The following is a 17594-nucleotide window of genomic DNA, read 5'->3' as shown; positions in this document are numbered from 1 at the left end:
AACCCTAAGTACGTATCATGGTGATTTCCTTTCTTCCAAACGCGAATTCACTTATGTGTTAACTGTTATTGCAATGTTTGTGAGTACAAATGGTATAGTACATTCACATTTTCTCTCTTCCACCACTTGTTAACAGTAGAAGCCTACTACTCGACGAGTGAAATGGTGGATATGATATTCTGCTACTGTTTAACAAATGAACGTATCCTGCCAATCCGTGCCCTCTACGCTGAAAAATATCAGCAGTGCAGAGCGCCCTCTGATAAGCTGTTCGGCAAACTTTTCCAGCGTCTGATGTACACAGATACCCTTGGATGCCTGATATGGAGGACCGTGTGCCACGTTCGGTGGAAGAAACCCCTGGGACCAGTGTGCGGCGATTAGCAATAGCAGAAGGCATGTCTCATTCACTTATCTGGGAGACACTTCATGAACAATTGCTGTACCCATATCATGTACAGCACTTTCAGACCCCAGGGCTACAGGATCATCATGGCAGACAGCGGTTCTGTCAATCGTTGTTCCAGAAGTGTGCCACAGATCCACTGTTCACGTCCATGATTTTATTTGCCGATGAGGCAGTGTTCGCAAGAGGTAGCGTTGTGAATTTTCGTAACAAGCGTGAATGGGCAGACGCAAATCCCAGAGAAATTCAGAAAGGAAGACATCAATAACGATTCTAAATCAACGTATGGGCAGGCGTACTTGGCGACAGATTAATAGGGCTATACCACAAAGGTTAACCGGTTACCTGGGGCGCATTATTTGCCTTCTTTGCTGGAGGCTCTGCAGCAACGAATACAAACGTGATTCATACATGAAGGCGCACCAGCACGCTTTCGTCACAATGTGTGCGAGTATAGAGGGGGGGGGGGGGGGGGGGTGGAGGGGGAGCACACTTTGGTCTCCTTGTTCCCCAGACCTCAATCCCTACATTTTTGGTGATAGGGGCACTTAAACGAATTGGTCTACACCAGGGCAATCAACATTGTGAGCACACTATAGGGACGCTTCTTTAATGCGTGCCAGCATGTAAAACAATAATCGTATATATTTCCAAGCGTGCGTCGTTCCTTACGCCGGAATGCAGGAGTGTGCATTCTCATGAATAGACGCCACGTTGAACACCTCTTGTAAACACGTGTTTATCGTAGAAAGTTTGCATTTCCGGATCCATGTTTATTGGACTAATTTTTCTTGTTTATGCCACCACCTCTCAAAGTATTCGACACTTTTTTTGAACACCCTGTATACTCCCGGCACGTCTTTCACATTCTGTCCACAAGGACTTCATTCACTCTTCCACGCTTCGTACAGGATGCATCCCTGCGAATAAAAGGAGTGATTCATGCACTATCAGTTTCCAGCACATTTCGTTCGCATGTATCGATATGTAGAAAAAATAATGGGGTTTAAGGTTTTAACATCCCTTCGTTATTCTAGTTGCACTGTATGAAACGTTCCATGACAGATATATAAGTACAGGAGGACCAGTTCCTTGGCCTAGAATTTCCCTCCGATCTCACTCAGTTGGCTTATTATGTATGGACAAATCTAAAACTATTGGTTTTATGTAGAGGGCATTCATAATGCAGAAATTCTGTATCATAGTACCATAGAAGTGTGCAGAACCAGCGACACCGTCCGGGTAGGTTCAGAAGGCGTGACAGTCCGTGATCCTACAAGTGCTCGCGTGTGTGGAAGCAAGCAAAGGACACTTTTTCAAGTTTTGTTGTGTGTTTCCGGCTTGAAAACGTTGTAATGTGTTCTTTCGTTAATAACTAAAAACAACGGATTTCAGAGCATAGGTTTCCTTTACTGCTTTTCTTGTTTTGGTGTGGAATACACGTCCGAAGTTTGCAAGAGCACATCTGATGCATCTAGTATAATTATGCCTCTGTGTTTGATAAATATTGTGAAATTCGTGGTACACTTACGAGAGACTGTTGAGGAGCTGATAGCAAATGAAGTAGAGATTAGTTGTGAATGACAGCAGAACAATTTTGTTGATACGCGCATTCGTGGCGTGGGCGAGGTGTGCCAGGCTGCAGTAATTCTCACGGATGCGCTGCCAAATTTTCTGTGGCACAGCCTGCAAAAGAGGACAACGCCATTTTAAGAGCACCCACGCAAGACATCACGAAATAGGAACATCAATTTTGACAAACGATCCAGAAAATTTTTGATTTCTCTAAAGTACTATTTCAGTTTGCTGCAAAGATCGAACCACATTCGACGACATCTGTAACTTAACCTGTAAGGTAAACACGTAATTTCAGTAAAGTGAGCCACACGTATATTGTACTGTGACAGAACACTAATACAGATTAGCGACGTTTAATTTGAGGTTGTATTTGGCCTTCCATCAAGTGGGTAAATGATCAAGTAACAGTAGTGTTTTGGTGCCAACAAAATGGCCAACTCCGCCGCATATACTGAATGACTCTTTAATTTTAAATGGCGGTAAGGTACTTTGTTGTGATTCGAAGAGCAAGATGTGTGTGTGTGTGTGTGTGTGTGTGTGTGTGTGTGTGTGTGCTGACGAATCTGTGTGGGTTCCGTGGATGCTGTGTGGGTTTTGTAAATACTTACAAAGGTGCCCGTCATTGCCGCTCCTCTCGCCAAGCCCTGCATATGTGCAACCCATAGATCAAATGTCAATTTGTGCCCAAAGAGCGGACTTGTCTCCTACCATCCGACTACCTCTTCCGGGTATTTCTCTTTTCTTGCCAGGCACTGTATATTATGCAAGTTAGTTATTTGATTGCTGTTATTATTATTGTTATTATTATTATTAAACTACTGGCCATTAAAATTGCTACACCAAGAAGAAATGCAGATGATAAACGGGTATTCATTGGACAAATATATTACACTAGAACTGACATGTAATTACATTTTCACGCAATTTCGGTGCATAGATCCTGAGAAATCAGTACCCAGAACAACCACCTCTGGCCGTAATAACGGCCTTGATACGCCTGCGCATTGAGTCAAACAGAGCTTGGATGGCGTGTGCAGGTACAGCTGCCCATGCAGCTTCATCACGATACCACATCTCATCAAGAGTAGTGACTGGAGTACTGCGACGAGCCAGTTGCTCGGCCACCATCGACCAGACGTTTTCAATTGGTGAGAGATCTGGAGAATGTGCTGGCCAGGGCAGCAGTCGAACATTTTCTGTATCCAGAAAGGCCCGTACAGGACCTGCAACATGCGATCCTGCATTATCCTGCTGAAATGTAGGGTTTCGCAGGGATCGAATGAAGGGTAGAGCTACGGGTCGCAACACATGTGAAATGTAACGTCCACTGTTCAAAGTGCCGTCAATGCGAACAAGAGGTGACCGAGACGTGTAACCAATGGCACCCGATACTATCACGCCGGGTGATACGCCAGTATGGCGATGACGAATACAGGCTTCCAATGTGCGTTCACAGCGATGTCGCCAAACACGGACGCGACCATCATGTTGCTGTAAACAGAACCTGGATTCATCCGAAAAAATGACGTTTTGCCATTCGTGCACCCAGGTTCGTCGTTGAGCACACCATCGCAAGCGCTCCTGTGATGCAGCGTCAAGGGTAACCGCAGCCATGGTCTCCGAGCTGATAGTCCATGCTGCTGCAGACGTCGTCGAATTGTTCGTGCAGATGGTTGTTGTCTTGCAAACGTCCCCATCTGTTGACTCAGGGATCGAGACGTGGCTGAACGATCCGTTACAGCAATGCGGATAAGATGCCTGTCATCTCGACTGCTAGTGTTTTGAGGCCGTTGGGATCCAGCACGGCGTTCCGTATTACCCTCCTGATCCCACCGATTCCATATTCTGCTAACAGTCATTGGGTCTCGACCATCGCGAGCAGCAATGTCGCGATACGATAAACCGCAATCGCGATAGGCTACAATCCTACCTTTATCAATGTCGGAAACGTGATGGCACGCATATCCCATCTTTACACGAGGCATCACAACAACGCATCACCAGGCAACGCTGGTCAACTGCTGTCTGTGTATGAGAAATCGGTTGGAAACTTTCCTCACGTCAGCACGTTGTAGGTGTCGCCACCGGCGCCAGCCTTGTGTGAATGCTCCGAAAAGCTAATCATTTGCATATCACAGCATCTTCTTCCTGTCGTTTAAATTTGGCGTCTGTAGCACGTCATCTACGTGGTGTAGCAATTTTAATGGCCAGTAGTGTATTATTATTATTATTATTATTATTATTATTGCTATTATTTTGTGGGGTAGGAATTTGACATGTCGACTAGATACTACTGCAAATCGTTTACAGTCATTAACTTTAAGCTAATGCGTGTCATTCTACAGATCATAAAAAGTTTGGATGCCAGTCAGCTTATGTTACATCAATGTGTTAGCGTTGTGTAGCAAAGCGTCATACATTAATTTGTTAGTACATAGTCCAGTCATATTAATGTGGCCACTGTCTAGATTTCGGCGACAATGTACGACAAGCCCTTACAGACGGCTGGTGGCAGCAGTAGCAATGGAGGGTATATAAAACGTGTAGCAGGGACGTGCAAAACAGAAATGAAATGATCGCATGGCATTGCTGGCCAGGAGGCCCCATCCGGGGAAGTTCGAGACAACAGCCAGTCCACAAGCGGAAAAAAATTTCCAAGTTGGCCGGGAATCGAACCCGGGGCCGCTCCATGGGAGGCAAGCACGTTACCATCCTGCTAAGCAGGCAGAGGGAAAACAGAAGTCGTTGTTGTAATACGGAAACGGAGAGTTTTATCTCATGTCCACATCGGCATGATCATTAGCTTTCGGGCCAACGGTGGAAGCATTTCCGAGAAACGGCTAAGTTTGTAAATTTTTCTTCCTTGTTAAAGCACACAGTGCAATGCGAAATGGCACTACCCAATTGCCGATGCAACTGTAGTGCACAATGAGCCGTAGTTGAAAGAGGTGAACGACCACTGCGGAGATGTGTACGGGCGAATAGACGTGCAACTGCCGCCCAACTGACTGCCCAGATCGACCAAGGGGTTGTCGTGTCTCCTCAAAGACCGTTCAGCGAACGTTGCTGCATGTGGACCTTCGCAGCGGGTGCCTGGCTCATGCACCCAAGACGACTGCTGTTCATTGGAGACAAAGATTGGTATTTGCAAGTCAATACCGCAAATGGACGTCCACAGGTGGTCTTTTCCGATGAATCAAGTTTTTTGATCGGTCGGATAGAAAGCAAATACTCTGTAACATCGACAGATGTGTCAGGCCGGATGAGGGAGCGTTATGAACTGGGGAATGTCTTCGTGGCATTCCCTAGGTGATCTCGTCGTTCTAGAAGGCAAAATGGATCAACACAAGTTTGCTTGGGGACCATGTCTACCCCTAAATAAAGTTTGCTTGTAAGGTGGCTATAGTTTCGCACCTTACAAGCACTCATCCACATACTTTGCCGTGATCTACAAACACAATTAGGTATCACGTGATACGTTGTACATCGTATATATGAATATATAAAGAAGACTGACACTGCCATGTACGCTTTGTAAATAACTGTTAACGCTTATTGCATGAAAGGTGACGGAGTGTCTTTATTATCAGAGCGGCGTAATGAATGATTGCCTATACTAGTAGAGGTTGGAACGGCAGTGGAAATGAAACTGCAGGAGGAACTTAAGCCCTGAGTGGAAGGCCCCACACAGGTGTGGCGGTCCTGCTTAAACACAGCAAGTAGCAAGACGGACGTTGGGACACCTGAGCGCTGGCGCACAATGGAGTCGCGACCTGCCAGTATTGTAGCCGGACGGGAAGGATTATATTTCGGAAACTACGAAAATTTGGGACGCAGCTGAGAGGAACGAGGAAGCGTCACCTTGTAAATCATGCAAGCTGGGTTATTTCAGAAGCTTACCATGGTATGAGTATAGGTATTTTCTCGCAAACCTTCCGCGCTGGACAACAAAAGACTAAAATATGGTTGATCGGCGTTCGGAAGAATATGTAGAGAGGGAGAATATTCCGTGGTTTCGGGAATATGATTCGTTTTCGGAATTACGATGGTGGGGAGCCGAGCCTTGCTGGGAAGCCAGCGGTGGAGAGACGAGGTCTTCCGTTGAGAGCGTCCGTGTGCGACGGTCGCTCGGTAACAGCTTTGTTGGTACAGACAGACTTGCTGTCTTTGCTCTCAGGAGAGTTTATAGTTAGAACAGTTAGGCACTGTACTGTTGCGAACCTATACGATTCTGGATTTCACCTCCGGGTTGGAAGTCGTCGTCGAGGACGCAGCGTTCAGTAATTGAGAGCACTTCCTCTGCCTATACTTACGTTGAGACGACATCTGAACTCCGTCCTTGTGGCTGAGAGTTCGAGTTTCTCGTCTGTAGAACACTCAGAGGAGAAGACATCAGAGTAGATTGGTCAGAGGACCGACTTCTGCTGTCTTAGTGTTTGAAAGAGTTTATTTGTGATTGGAGTTCTTCCATCATAGCAGACGAGTACGAGAACCATCACTTCGACGCACCGGACGCAGTACATACGGTGATATCGCAAATTGCTTCGGCGTATTAGGGCTACAGAGCTTAACAGTTGGGATCACGTTAGTTTATTGCAACTGAGGTTCCACACCACCGTAGATCATCTTTGAAAGTAGTGTCTTCAAGTGTTTGGTACGTAGATGATGTCAGTCATTCCGCGTTATTGATATTAGACCGCGCAGTCATAATAAGGGACAGAGTTGGGCAATTGATTAATAATTTTAGTTAGGAAATATAGACAATTGTACTTAAAGGGTTGATTTTAATCTAAAGTAAATATCTATTGAACAACAATGCTTATCATTCAGTAGTATTAGTAGCCTTTATCATTCGTTTATGTTTAGATTGTAATTTATAGAATTAGGAGATCCTAAGCTCTGCTTCAGGGGGTAGTCAGACAGGACCAAATCATCATTTTAGCGTTTATTATTTTCCGTTGTGCACATTCATTTTACACCCGTCTGGCGTAGCATTCTTGGATGCTTTTCATTGGCACGAAGGCATCTACCAGCAGGTCAAGGCAAAGTGTCACATAGCTCACAGTGTACTTGTGTAGTTATAAGATCACCAGGATAAGTTTACCGTACTCTCCTGGCCACAAAACTCTCCTGATTTGAGCTCAGTCGAGAATCTGTGGGACCACCTAGATCGGGCTGTTCGCGCCATGCATCCTGCACTAGGATCCTCAACCGAGAGACCCAGCACAGCCGGCCACGGCATTGGACTGCAAGTGGCTGAAGATTCCTGTCTTTACCTTCCAGGACATCACTGATGCTCTTCCTGCACGTTTCGCAGTTGTTTACGCTGCAAAAGGTAGTTATTCAGCCTTTCGACAGGTGCTCATATTACTCTGACTGCACAGTGAATATTATACACCGTTCATCTACGTCAATGTTAATGTATAACCTACATACATCGAAATAATATGGAGTAAATTATTTTTCAGATAATTAAATTCATTTACATTTAAATACACTACCGGCCATTAAAATTGCTACGCCACGAAGATGACGTGCTACAGACGCCAAATTTAACCGACAGGGAGAAGATGCTGTGATATGCAAATGATTAGCTTTTCAGAGCATTCACACAAGGTTGGCGCCGGTGACGACACCTACAACGTGCTGACATGAGGAAAGTTTCCAACCGATTTCTCACACACAAACAGCAGTTGACCGGCGTTGCCTGGTGAAACGGTGTTGTGATGCGTCGTGTAAGGAGGAGAAATGCGTACCATCACGTTTCCGACTTTGATAAAGGTCGGATTGTAGCCTATCGCGATTGCGGTTTATCGTATCGCGACATTGCTGCTCGCGATGGTCGAGACCCAATGACTGTTAGCAGAATATGGAATCGGTGGAATCAGGAGGGTAATACGGAACGCCGTGCTGGATCCCAACGGCCTCGTATCACTAGTAGTCTAGATGACATGTATCTTATCCGCATGGCTGTAACGGATCGTGCAGCCACGTCTCGATCCCTGAGTCAACAGATGTGGACGTTTGCAAGACAACAACCATCTGCACGAACAGTTCGACGACGTTTGCAGCAGCATGGACTATCAGCTCCGAGACCATGGCTGCGGTTACCCTTGACGCTGCATCACAGACAGGAGCACCTGCGATGGTGTACTCAAATACGAAACTGGGTGCACGAATGGCAAAACGTCATTTTTTCGGATGAATCCAGGTTCTGTTTACAGCATCATGATGGTCGCATGCGGTTTTGGCGACATGGCGGTGAACACACATTGGAAGCGTGTATTCGTCATCGCCACACTGGCGTATCACCCGACGTGATGGTATGGGGTGCCATTGGTTACACGTCTCGGTCACCTCTTGATTGCATTGACGGCACTTTGAACAGTGGACGTTACATTTCAGATGTGTTACGACCCGTGGCTCTACCCTCCATTCGATCGCTGCGGTCCCTACATTTCACCAGGATAATGCACGACCGTATGTTGCACGTCCTGTATGGGCCTTTCTGGATGCAGAAAATGTTCGACTGCTGCCAGGCCAGCACATTGTCCAGATCTCTCACCAACTGAAATCGTCTGGCCTTGGTGGCTGAGCAGCTGGCTCGTCACAATACGCCAGTCACTGCTCTTGATGAACTGTGGTATCGTGTTGAAGCTGCATGGGCAGCTGTACCTGTACACGCCATCCAAGCTATGTTTGACTCAATGCCCAGGAGTATCAAGGCCGTTATTACGGCCAGAGGTGGTTGTTCTGGGTACTGATTTCTCAGGATCAATGCACCCAAATTGTGTGAAAATGTAATCACATGTGAGTTCTAGTATAATAAATTCGTCCAATGAATACCCGTTTATCATCTGCATTTCTTCTTGGTGTAGCAATTTTAATGGCCAGTAGTGTATGTTGCATGCTCATTTATTACATACGAGTATAACAACAGCAGCAAGTATTCGATTGTTTCTACTAGATAAGCGACAAGTTTTTAATATAATTTATTTTACACCGTAGTAGTAGTTTTCCACAAGGAACTTGGGTAATTTGTTTTCACACTTATCTTTCGTATGTGCAAGATATTTTATATTGTAGGGTAAATGATCAAAGATTCTGTAATCAGCATTTGTCAAGACCTTATCATCTAAACCTTTCACCATTTTCTGCAGACAGCGTCGATGAATTGTTTCTTTCAACTTGTGCCACGTGCCCTAGGTGTGATACCGACGCGCTGAATCCAGCGGTGGAGAGGCCGTTATAATCGTGATTGATCACTGCTGGACCCATACAGAAGATGGTGAGTTCACTGCTGCTGACACACAAAGCCGACGTATCATATCGTATCACTGAGCGTGCGAAATACAGTACTTGGATGGAGCACCTCCACGTCACCTCCAGGCTACAGTGGTAACAGTTGGTGGATGAGCACGGCAAAGCATTCTTTAGCGTGGCGAAACACGACTGCTCAGCCTTTACTCAAAAATCTTCCGTTGTGGCAACGAGACAACAGCGCACTTTGCAATTAGTTCGATGGATTGCCTGTAGCGAGGTAGCGCACTGGCTTCTACTCTCGCCTCCTGTGTTCGGTTAGGGAAATCTGGGTCTCTGACTACAGGGTGCTTATGAATTACGTATCAGCGCAGAAAAGACTAAACTCGTTTAAGGATAGATGCTACGGACACTGGTGCCATAACAAGTAATCGAAAAATTCAGCCGCTGTCTAGTGCTCGTTGAATATAAGTTAGTTGTGGAATACAAAAACTTCAAAATTCTAGGTAATGATTACTCTTTCTGTGACAATGTTACCTAAGAGGACCACATCCACATAAGTATTAATTCGATTAATCTATTAGGAGAGGCAAGGGATACATCACAGCGAGCTGTGGAATTTGCCACTGACGGCGCAATAGCCACGCCGACTGCAATGGGCGACGTAGGAGGTGACTTAAGAATTCACAGTTTCGTACTTCGGCCTTCGGCAGCCTTGCAGACGGGAGTCACATGACTGCGGAATCTACAGGCCGTCGCTTCACTCCTGCCTGTTACTGTTTCGCCACGACAATTGGCTACTTACTGGACTATTTCATCCACAGTCGTCAAACACTTGAAGAATGAAAGCAGTTGTTTCATCAACATACTGCGCATTCTCTGTGACACCTTTCTCCAAAAGATTAATCAAGATTTATTTATTGATTAAGCCTTATTTTCTTTTATTGGTGTACATACTATGTGGTCAGCGCCTCATTACCTAGATGATACATAGTGTTGCCAGATATCTCCGTTTTAGGGATGTCATGACCTGTCCCGCGTGAGCATTAGGCGGACGCCAAATGTCCCCACTCTTAGGCACTGCTAACAAAATGGCTGAGTACACGGAGTTTCCAAAAAATTTCTGAACGTGGCAACTAAGAAAGTTTGAATTCGGTGCGACAGGAGGTCGCAATCAGCCGATGGACAACTCAGTACATGCCTGAACTGTACATGCCGAAAACACTCAGCCGCATGGCACCCATCAGAATTCTTTTACTACCAGCTTAAAGCTGTTACTTTTGGTGAACAGAGCGAAGACTTTCCACTACCGGTGGACCAGTGTACCAGCTTGGTTCATAATACACTCTAAGACAAAAAGGAGACGTACTACGAAGAAATCATCCGAATGGCAAGGATATCGGTAGACGTGATGTACATGTACAGACAAACTGGTTGTTACAATGATTTTGTGGTGGAAGCTCTTTCCTTGTCCACGTTTACTTCCTAGTATGTAATATAGGAAATGCGGTTCTGCCTAGAGAGACAGAAAAAAAATGTGTTTGCTCATAGCAGAATCACATTTCCTTATTACGTAGAATGACTGACGACTGCAATTTCAGTATAATTGTACCATTTATTCAAGACAAAGAGCTTCACGAACTGAGCAAGTCAGTAACGAGTTGGTCCACCTCTATCCCTTACGCAAGCGTTTATTCGGCCTGGCCTTGACTGATATACACTCATGCTCATAAATTAAGGATAATGCTGATACACGATGAAACAACGCTCTGGTGGGCGGTTTGCGGGTTTAAATCACCTCGGGGTATAACCATGCAGTGCATTTGACCTGCGGTCGTCGTACGGTGGCGCTGGTAGCAGTACACATACGCAGATATGTGTTGGTGCATGTCACTGTACGGTGCAGCGAGTAACGTGTTAATGGTGAAAATGTGTTGAAAATGGCTCATAGAACACATATTGATGACGTTATGAGGAGTAGAACACTAGGGCGACTGGAGGCTGGTCAAACACAGCAGGTCATAGCACGAGCCCTCCGTGTGCCACAGAGTGTGATCTCACGATTATGGCAACGATTCCAGCAGACAGGAAACGTATCCAGGCGCTACAGTACAGGACGTCCACAGTGTACAACACGACAAGAAGACCGACATCTAACCATCAGCGCCCGCAGACGGCCACGGACTACTGCAGGTAGCCTTGCTCGGGACCTTACCACAGCCACTGGAACAGTTGTCTCCAAACACACAATCTACAGACGGCTGAACAGATGTGGTTTATTCGCCCGGAGACCTTCAAGGTGCATTCCACTGTACTCTGGTCACAGGAGAGCCCGTAAAGCCTGGTGTCAAGAACACAGTATATGGTCATTGGAACAGTGGTCCCAGGTTATGTTCACGGACGAGACCAGGTATAGGCTGAACAGTGATTCTCGCCGGGTGTTCATCTGGCGTGAACCAGGAACCAGATACCAGCCCCTTAATGTCCTTGAAAGGGACCTGTATGGAGGTCGTAGTTTGATGATGTGAGGTGGGATTATGATTGGTGCACGTACACCCCTGCATGTCGTTGACAGAGGATCTGTAACAGGTCAGGTCTATCGGGACGTCATTTTGCATCAGTATGTCCACTCTTTCAGGCGTGCAGTGGGTCCCACCTTCCTCTTGATGGATGATAACGCACGGCCCCACCGAGCTGCCATCGTGGATGAGTACCTAGATACAGAAGATATCAGGCGAATGGAATAGCCTGCCTGTTCTCCAGACCTAAGCCCCATCGAGCACGTCTGGGATGCTCTCGGTCGACGTATCACTGCACGTCTTCAAACCCCTGCGACACTTCAGGAGCTCCGACAAGCACTGATGCAAGAATGGGAGGCTATACCCCAGCAGCTGCTCGACCACATGATTCAGCGCATGCCACCCCGTTGTGCGATCTGTGTACGTGTGCATGGTGATCATATCCCATATTGATGTCGGTGTACATGTGCTGGAAACAGTTGCGTTTTGTAGCACATGTGTTTCTGGACGGTTTTCTCAACTTATCACCGATACCGTGGAGTTACAGATCTGTGTCGTGTGTGTTCCCTATGTGCCTGTGCAATTAGCGCCAGTTTTGTGTAGTGCCACGTTTTCTGGCACCACATTCTGCAATTATCAAAAAAATGGTTCAAATGGCTCTGAGCACTAAGGGACTCAACTGCTGTGGTCATCAGTCCCCTAGAACTTAGAACTACTTAAACCTAACTAACCTAAGGACAACACACACACACCCATGCCCGAGGCAGGATTCGAACCTGCGACCGCAGCAGCAGCGCGGCTCCGGACTAGAGCGCCTAGAACCGCACGGCCACCGCGACCGGCTTCTGCAATTATCCTTAAATTATGAGCATGAGGGTAGTTGTTGGATGTCCTCCTGAGGGATAACGTTCCAAATTCTGTCCTTTACATTGTGAAAATCCCGAGCTGGTTGGAGGGCCCTGCTCATAATACTCCAAACGTTCTCAGCTGCGGAGAGATCTGACGACCTTCTTGGCCAAGCTAGGGTTTGACAAGCACGAAGACACTCAGTAGGACACGCAACACTAGCTTATACGACAGTAGCTCCCATATACCGTAATGCCGCAATAATGTTTTAAGGTGATTTACTACGCTCGTTTAGGGAAACATCGAGATGGCCTCCTTGAACGGCTCACAAAACGCGGCCCACAAATAATGAAAAAAAAGGATGAAGTACAGAACAAAATTTACAGACAAATGGCATTGCGTCCCACATTCATCCATCGGCCACCGAAATTTACAATTTTTCATTTTCCGTCGACAGTTGTATTAATATCAATTTATGACCAATCTGAATAACTCCTTCGTGGTGCGTCTTTTTTCCTTAGAGTCTACATCATAAGGATATTCTTATTTAATGACTGAAAATTTGCGTCTTCTCGGTTTCTCTTTACGTCCCTACTTCTGGGTTCTTGTCTCACCGGTTTTTTATACCACCGGTTGATAACAGCCAAAACATCACGATAAGTGACAATAAATAGAATTCTTTGAGGTTATCGTGGGGGAAAGATAAAGATAATGTGAATACAATAATTAGTTCTGAATTCAAGTTGCTAATTTACTTCTGGTTGCATGATAGTTCCCATAAACTATGGATGAAATACGTAAATGCAGCACTATCGCCTGCCTGTACAAGGGACGGTAGAGGTACTTAAAAATACGAGCAAGGTACAATCTCTCAAAAACTCCATGACGGCTCTGTATATTGTTCCGTTTTCTGATGCGAGGATAGTGATGATGCAAGTAGAGATTCCGTGTTTCGACATGTTTAGTTTCTTCTAAAAAGTGATTTCCTGGGAATGCATACAGTTAGAAATACGTCCGATCCAAAATATATGGGAGTCACTCTGGGTCGTACTGTGACATACAAGCACCATCGCAAGAATACGTAAATAAAACTGGAAGTTATAAACAACATCTTTCGCAAGATCACTGGCATGACCTGTGGCTATCGACTACAAATCATGAGAACGACAACCCTAGCAACAAATTACAGTGCTGCAGGGTATATGTGTTCAGTTGGGTGCAAATCTATCCATCAAATACATTGACAAAGCACTAATTAAACATCTAGGCTGTCTTAAACCCACGCCATGTGTAAAATTCTACCGGTTCAGCCGGCCAGGGTGGCCGAGCGGTTCTAGACGCTACATACTGGAACCGCGCGACCGCCTCGGGCATGGACGTGTGTGGTGTCCTTAGGTTAGTTAGGTTTAAGTAGTTCTAAGTTCTAGGTAACTGATGACCTAAGAAGTTAAGTCCCATAGTGCTCAGAGCCATCCTGCCTCGAATCCTGCCTCGGGCATGGACGTGTGTGGTGTCCTTAGGTTAGTTAGGTTTAAGTAGTTCTAAGTTCTAGGTAACTGATGACCTAAGAAGTTAAGTCCCATAGTGCTCAGAGCCATTTGAACCATTTTTTGTACCGATTCACAGGCATAGCACAACCGGTTATACGTCGTGAAGTAGCTGTCAACACAGAGAGAATAAATCGGTCTCATCAGGAAGTGCATCCATTACATGGGTGCGTTGCAGAAGATCCAAAGCTGAGATCCAGAAGAAGTTTCCTCAAAGCCACTTCAGTCTTGCATACAGCGGCAGCTACGGTACGCAAACAATCGTAAATTTCTCGACTTGAGAATAACTATCTCGCTTCTCCGTTCGGAAATCCTCCCGTTGGTCATAACAGATTTGGAGCGTGTTGAGGTCAATCAACCGTCTTCCTTCTGGAGCAGGAATATCCGGGAGTAGCCTCCATAAATGGCAATTCCCTGTGGATACCACCAATTGTCATTGTGGAGAACCGCAAACGGTGGTTTGCCAACTGTTCCCTGCATCCTGGACAGAAGATAATCTGGTTGCAACTCCGAGAGCCATTGAAGTTTTGCTCATCAGTAATGTAACTTGACTACTTTTTTCATTTGCTTTTAATATTGATAATTATGTATTTCTTTATGTCTCGAATGAATAAGTAAATAAAGTAACTTGTTGGATGCTGCACCGCTTGCACAAAAGGAATGTGTTGCTGAGTCGCACGAACAAGTTGAGAACTCACTGACGCCTCTCTATGAGGGTGACTAATAGTTGCTGTGATGTAAATGCATCCTTAAGATGTTGTATACTGCATGTCTTGTTCGTAAACCTCACTGTTCTGAGTTGGAGTAGGTTGCAGAACATGCTACTGATGACCGCTGTGTTCTTCGTGTTTCTCCCCTCCCCTACTACCCTTTTTGTTCCACACATTATGTGGCCTGACTTTTCTTTCAGAGATCTGATTAGTACAATGAAACTGGGATGAAGTAAATCTCCGCTATCCGTTGCTCCCTTTACCGTAAGATTAACATACTCATTTCGTTGGGTGGCTTATACACACTCGTCTGCAACTTTATAATAGATATATAATAATTCCATCTGAATACCTGTGAATAATAATGGATATAATTTTAAATGTCAAGGTAGGAGCGTAAATAACATCGTGTTACACTGGATATATATCTTACCCTGTCAAATACACGAGCAATATCTTGATTAAAATGTTGAAAGCGATCGGCAAGTGCGAGGCTAATCAGTATGAGGAAGAGGTCCATGTAGTTCCAACTGAAGGTGGCCGCGGTGTTTATGGTGGCGAGCCAGGCGGAGGTCCAGTAGCTGAAGCCGATGTAGTGGTAGGCCGAGGGGAACTCGTTGGCCAGGTACAGCTGCAGCCACGACAGCCCGCCTGGGGAACACTCGTAGGCGTGGACGACGTTGAACAGCCTGGCCAGGATGTGCTCCGCTGTGGAAAGATTGCGTGAAACCCTTGTACTTACAGCTACCACACGCACGGTGTGCGCTGCAAACACTACACGTCAACAGCTTAAACAGAAGGAGCAACGGAAGGAGTTTTCAAAAGTTAAAGCTAGTGGCTTAGTGACGTTATGAGCGCGGGAAGCAACGGGGTTATCCCTCATTGCTTTCCTGGATAAGTTCCTTGTTGGAGCAGTTTGTTGCCATCTTCCTACGAACTGTTAAGATCAGTAATTTGTTCTGTGACAAGTGCCCGTGCAGTGTAGTGACCGGTTCGTGTTGTTGTTGACGGTTATATAGTGAAAGGAAGAGGGAAGATGAAACGCCGTGCTAGCACAGTGTCGGTGCTTGTCGACCTCCGAGGTCAATGTCGCCATCCAAAGCGCTGTGATTAACTGGCTGGATTCGCATTCGGGAGAAGTAGGGTATGTATCCCCCTTCCTATCAGCAATCCCGATTTACCGCTTTGCGATATGTATCTTTTGTAAATCCCTTAGGGAGAAGGCGGATGTGCTCCTTTGAAATGGATACGGCCGGTTACTTTCTCCATCCCAGTCCAGTCAGAGCTTCTCCACCATCTACGATGACCTCATCTTCGGTGAATCTTTTGGGACTACTCTTGGTTCGCCACGCACTGGTTGTATAACCATCACTCCTAAAGACTCTTCAAAGTTTGGGACGTAACCTAGGGAAGGGGCTTTACACTGCCAATTCTCTACCGCTGTCAGCTCAGTGTTGTTGATCAACAGTTTTTCCTGCTCCAGGATTCGAATCGGTTATCTGGGGGTCGAATGTCTGCGCGCTAAAGCCCATTAACGACATCTACTGAAGAAACTCGTGCTCCTTAAATGAACTGAGATGGATTTAAGTACGGTAATGTATAAGGTGTCCATAAAAGAATGTCCCAGTTTCAATGGTACATTACAACAGTTTAATTTAGACTATGTACAACAAACCAAACATCAAATTGAAGGTAAACTAACCCACTTTGTCTTATAAATGTTCAATACGTGCACATTAAGCTATGCGGCACACAACCAACCTGAAATACAGCTCCTTCCACGCTTTAGTTAACAAGCCTAGAATAATGGAAGCAATAGCCTCCTCACTTCTGTGGCTCTACTATGGGAAATCATTAGATAGTGGCTGAATGTACACACGATCTTTTATAAAGCACCAAAAGAAAAAATCGCATATTGTGAGGTCAGGCGAACGTTGATGCCAGTGGAAAACGCCTTTGTCGTTGTGACCATTACAGCCAGTCCAACGGTCAGGGTCTCCGACATTGAACCACTCTCATACAAAGAGATGCCAGTGGGGAGGGGCTCTATCTTCTCGCCAAGTTTTCAGATTCACCTTCTAACTGGGGAAACAGCCATTCTTGTAACATATATGAGTCACCTCTATTGCGTTAGCTTTAGCGGATGAAATTGTCCGTACACTTGAAGTCAAGAACCAACGCAGGAAACCATTAGTTTATGGGAATCTCTTTGATATTATACAACTTCACGAGGATGTTCTGACACCCAGATAAGAACATTTTGAATATTTACCTTTCCACTTAAATGAAAACTTGCCTCATGACTGAACACCAAACGATGAAGAAAGTCATCTTATCACTGCAACAGTTCACTTGTAAGTTGTAACGCACATCATAGTCATGTCGCTGTAAAGCAAGTACGGTACCGACTGCAACCGGCATGGGCGCATGTGCAAACGTCTTCTTAAAACTCTCCACACTGTCGTCTTTGGCAACTGAAGTTCAAGACTTGCTTTCTGAACAGAATTCTTATGATTACGAAGGTAAGATGCTCTGACAGGATCAACATACTCTTCAGACACTGCTGGTCGCCCCTTTACCCGATCGTGTCGAATTCATCATACCGTCGGCGGATGTATTTGCGAAATCGGGCGTTACAACTACGCTTTAAAAGAAATTCACACTGAACTGAAATTGCGGATTCACTCTTAGTAAACTGCAGAACACAAAACGCTATACGCTCAGGAGT

General features: G+C 45.6%; 1 pseudogene; it reads right to left on the bottom strand.

Annotated features, from left to right (window-relative positions):
• Positions 1 to 1268: 1268 nt before the first annotated feature.
• LOC124594283 overlaps positions 1269 to 17594 on the bottom strand; it is a 57909-nt pseudogene continuing 41583 nt past the window's right edge.

This window comes from Schistocerca americana, chromosome 2 (assembly GCF_021461395.2).
Source record: "Schistocerca americana isolate TAMUIC-IGC-003095 chromosome 2, iqSchAmer2.1, whole genome shotgun sequence".
NCBI classification, from domain to species: domain Eukaryota; kingdom Metazoa; phylum Arthropoda; class Insecta; order Orthoptera; family Acrididae; genus Schistocerca; species Schistocerca americana.
Note: the sequence above shows the minus strand (reverse complement) of the source record. Positions and strands in the feature narration are given on the sequence as shown.